We start from the raw sequence: 5,508 nt of genomic DNA on the forward strand, positions 1-5,508 counted from the left end.
AGCCCACACTTTGCCCTCATTTAATTCAGATTTCCCCCAATATGTGGGCAACAAAGTGAGGAAAAAACAACTTTAAATTGCATGTTACCCACATGTAGATGTACTGAAGTGCATTGTGTGAGCAGGGTTTTCTTACAGAAGTACAAATGTTTTGCTGGGTACATTCTGTACTTCTATTAGCAAGGCTGTCCTCAGTGGGCTGCTGGAATAGACTTACTAGATTGTATCCAACACTAGTCACACTGGAGAGCCAGTGTGGTGTAGTGGTTAAGAGCGGTAGTCTCGTAATCTGGGGAACCGGGTTCGCGTCTCCGCTCCTCCACATGCAGCTGCTGGGTGACCTTGGGCCAGTCACACTTCTCTGAAGTCTCTCAGCCGCACTCACCTCACAGAGTGTTTGTTGTGGGGGAGGAAGGGAAAGGAGAATGTTAGCCGCTTTGAGACTCCTTAAAGGGAGTGAAAGGCGGGATATCAAATCCAAACTCTTCTCTTCTTCTTCAAAGCAGACCCATCGAAAGTTCATCATGTCCATTAATAAGGTCCATTTATTTCAATGGGTCTACTCTGTGTAGAACTTAATTGGATAAAACCTGTGGAGTCTATGCAACTGAAGCAACCATTTTATGTTACAAATACTCAACTGACACCCAATAGCATTCACGCAGAATGATAGAGATATGATATAGAATCTCATCTCCTGTGATTTCTTCTCCCTGTCTCCTTTCACACATAACGTCAAACATCTTGGTCTATCTGAAGTGTAAACTTTTCAGGGCTGAGGCCTGCTCTGTAATAATATTGTCAGTGGCAAGCTTTCTCCTGGCTTCAGTTGTATAATCATCAGGAGTTCGTCTTCCTAAGTGTCAGGTTTGTCGAATAACCTATTTCAGACTTCCCCAACCTGGTGTCCTTCAGATGTTTTAGTTACAACTCCTTCAACCCTAACCATTAGCCATGCCTGGGACCGTTGGGAGTTGTAGTCCAAAATACCTGGAGAGCATCAAATTGGGAAAGGCTGACCTACAAAAAACAGATTTATATCAGGGAATTAGAGTAAAACTTTGTAACTCCAATGCAGTTGTTAATCTGCTCCACTATAATCAACCAGAATTTTAAAGTCATGCCACTTGAACAAACTGACCTTTCTCATTTAGCAATTCTGCACTAGTCTTTGTAAAAAGGTATTTCCTGGAAGCTATAATTCACATCCAAATATGCAGGTTATTGGGTAGGGGAAGCCTAATGTAGGCTAATGGCAACATTTGACTTTTTTTCTTTTTATTAAGCCTCAGAGCTGCTTGAGGACACGAGTTGTCCTTTCTGCCAGATACACACCTTGTTTTGCCCTATCGATTAAACTTCATCTGATTGAATTTTGGGTTTATAGGACTAATGAGATAGTCGGCCTCCAAGGGGTTTTAAAATAAGAAAGAGGAGCAATAAACTTCAGAGTCTACAGGTTTGTTTTAAAAAATGCAAGTCAATGCATTGCAATAATGGGAAATGTGTGGCTCATTACATGTGGGCATCTCTCCAAGCTATGCCAAATGAAACACATTTGTCTCCATTAATCCTAGAGCTGCAGACCTAACAGTAGCATTATTTCAAAACTCTATCTAAAAAAAGAAAAATTCCAAAAGCATTGTTGATTTGGGGTATTCAGTAACTGCACTCAAGATGACTAACCAATATATAATTACACCCCTATCTTTCCCTCTTGTCATTAGCAATGACATTAAACCTGGGGAGGGGTGTTATTTCCCATAAGTCTTTTTAACAAGGCAACATTTTCATTCCCTAATCCACAACATCTATGTGAAGATTCTCAACATGGCAACAAAGACTATCATCTACCATCTGTAACTAGGAAAGCTTGGGAAATGATTTTGCTGTTACCTTCTCCTATGTTTGGGTACCTCTATTAGAGAGCTGATTGTGCTGATCTTTTTAATATGCCATGATTACAGAGCTTATCATGTCTTGGAAAACCTTATAGGTATAATTATAGGATGTTTCTCTCTCTCTCTCTCTCTCTCTCTCTCTCTCTCTCTCTCTCTCGTGTTTGTGTGTGTTACACAGGGCTCTTCCAGTGACTGATCTATCAGAATACTCACTGCCCTAGCCCTATCTAAGTTTTTTATTTCTCCTAAGTCCTTGGACAGCCAACTGCCTGATACAGGACTTGAACAAGCAAAGGATGTCCAGATTCCTTCTTATATCTAAGCTCTTAAAATTACAGATGCTCTGGACTTGCAGGGTCATGAAATGGTGTACCCGTCCAATCTCCCTTGCTCTGTTGAAGTGTGGTATAACACACATAGACATTTAACTCATTGAATCAGCAGGCAGGGTTATCATCTGAAGGTGCTACCATGTATTTTTAAGGCATAGAAATGTTCGCTGTGGTAACATAAGTGGGCTTAGCTTTAATCAAGGGACCAAAATTGTAAATTTGAGAAAATGTCGATAACTTCAGGTGTAACAACTCCTAAGTTCCTCATGTCTTGAAAGAAGCTTTAGCAACTGAACAGGTCTGAGTACCTAGTGTAGATACCATTACAATGTTCAGTAACTTCAGTCTCACACTGCTCAAAGAAATTCTAAAGTAAATCCTATTTCATTCTGAGTAACAGAAAGGCAAATTTGTTTGCACTGAAATGCAGTTTAACAAAGACATTTGCATATATTTATATAAATTCTGCAGACACATCCTACATATTAATTTACAAAGTGGTTTGATTATCTCCTATTACTTGTGAAGCCCAACATTGAATGACTTCTGTGGAATTCTCATGAATATTCTAGCTGTTGGTGGGAAAGAGTCTGTCATGGAATATTGGAAAGCTATGCAGCTGCTGTCAGGGAAAAAGAATCTCAACAAGACTGTGGCAAAAATTCACACAAAAGCTGGGAACAAGAGTGACTGTGCTGTTGTAAGGACACTGAAGGTCAAAACAGAATAGAAAAAAGGGAGCAGAAAAGTATGGGACTAAAATTTAATGCCCTGCTTTGCCTAAAATATAATCTAAACAAAACAAAACAGTTAATGGTGACATGTTTCTCATCTTAAAATGACATTTTACAACAGGAACCACACCAGTCCAGGGTGTGTCCAGGGAAAACACAGTTGAAATATTGTCTAGCAAGTATAATAGTATAGTGTTAGTGGAATGCAAAAAAAAGATATGTACACTTTTGTGAAATAGACCTCTTCTGCTCTCAAGGTGACAGTGGCCTCTTTCCTCATGCTTAAACATTATACCCCATAATGCTCCCCTTCCAAACCGTGTAAGGTTCTCCTTGCGGGTGCTTAATCATTCTAACAGAAATACGTTGACATTAGGAATGTACATCGTTAAGTTTTAAGACCAGCAACATTAAAACAAAACAAAACACACAGCTGACCTTTGGCCCATCCAACTAGATCATCCAAGGCAAAATTTTAACATCACAGTTCTATAAGGGAGTCTCTGAACAACCAGTGCCTTTTTAAGATGCACGATTGTTAACATATTACAGTGCTCTGAATGTTGCCCATGGGAAAGATGAAACAAAGCTCATCTCATTTAGAGCCATTGAGAATGCTTAATGCCACGTATTAGAGAAGTGGATTCTCAGCACAGCTTCCTTTTTAATAATATGTGTGTGTTGGGGGGGGTGTCTCATCCTCTTTCCCCCTGCCACTTTAGAGTTGTTGGGGAAGGGGAAAGCACATTAGTCATTATTTGTTATTGCATACAGAAAGGATGAAATATTTATATAATAACTATGTATGAATTATTAATATTGTTTATTTTCTTAATTAAAAAAGGCTCCCCCATCTTGGTGGCTCAGTGAAAGTAAGTGTTGTGGTGCATTGCACAATATATGATGTATGAAGTTTGCAAGTGGTTTTGAACGGGGTAGAGGTTTGCCTAAAAAGCTAAGCATAGAGTCTGGGAGTCTTCTTCTGGATTCAGTGTTATCTATGGAGGTGTATGACTGTCTGTTTCCCGCTTGGGTTGTGGCCCTATCTGAAGAAAGCAGATCTTGCATCAACTATACACGTTGTTGTTATGTCTACATATGAGTGCAGCAACATCCATTGGCACAGAATGCACCTGCTAGAATGCTTGTAGGAGGCATTGTTGCTAGTTGCACTGCTTGCCTATTCATTTATGAGATCACTTTCAAGTGCTGATTATAACATTTGAAGTTCTAAGGCTAAGCTATCAGTTGCTTAAAGGCCTTCCTGCACTGATGCAAACCCATCCTATTCTTAAGCTTTCCTTTCTGCCTTTCTGATAAGGTTCATCATTATTAAACAAGTACCACAGACAGCGCCTTTTTGGTGGTAGCCTCACACGTATGGAATTCTTTCTCTAGAGAGTATGCATGGCCCAATCTGCATTGGCCATATGCCTAAATAGATTCTTGTTTCACTCTTCCTTGGGTTAAAGCTGTGTTGTGCTGGTGTGTTAATGTATTTCATTATTTAATTCTGTTTTGATTTTTTTTAACTGCCTTGGGAGGGCTAAATGCTAAAAGGTGAAAGAGAGAGAAAAAGAGAGAGAGAGAGAGAGAGAGAATATTTTTACAGGATTCATCTAGACTTAATTTAGGTAATTCTCATAACACCTGATAGTTTTGGGAATGCAGGAATTCCTCCCATGTCTCCTCTTAAAGTCATTAACAAAGGCCAATAGGGCTATACTAAAATTTTCCACAGCCATGTTGAGTCTTAGGACTCCATTCCTGTTCATCTGTTTTGGGGCCTTTGCTGAGTTTGAGAGGATATGCTGCCAGAGATGTTCTTAGGTAATTTGAACTGGCTTGACATCTCAACAAAGTAGAGGTTCTTATTAAGAGTCATTGTTATTTTATCAATGGCTGAAGCTGCTTTCTTAATTAAAACCAGGAATGTTTAACCTAACAGGTTTCTAAACTGGGATATGGAACAGCCAGGCTACAACAGCTTATGTAAACACAAATATGGCCAGTTCTTATGTCCTTTTGGTTTCACAAACCATCACCTGTTTTATCTTCCTCTGCATCCTTTAGGAAACTTCTGTCAAGAGTATTTAATGCAACCATTATTCCAAGAAAGGCAGTGAAATGAAGGTCACTCTGTGTTTTCACAGAACCTAAAGAGCTAATTTTATCATGCAAGATAGCCATGACAATGAGCAATTGCACTCTCAGAAAGAAGTGCAATTCTTTTATTAACATACAAATTGCTTCTTTCCAGCCCCTGGCTCTTTAAAATCTGGGTCTTTTATACACACCTAGGATTGCCATCTATCAACCTGGAGGTGGTGCTTGTCTTTCTAATACAGTACCTGTGTTGAAACAAGAGAAGCTACAGAACCTTCTGTGCCACTTATCAGTTTTCACCCACTGGTCATCCTTTTGTTATTGTTTATACCCACCTTTCACCAGAAGGTCCCAGAGTGGGTTACAGCAATATAAAATACAGCATTAAAAACAGTCTAAAGCAGATTACAGCAAATTATTTTAAATCTGCTCCTG

Source organism: Podarcis pityusensis (assembly GCF_964106645.2).
Source record: "Podarcis pityusensis genome assembly, chromosome: 7".
Classification (NCBI taxonomy): domain Eukaryota; kingdom Metazoa; phylum Chordata; class Lepidosauria; order Squamata; family Lacertidae; genus Podarcis; species Podarcis pityusensis.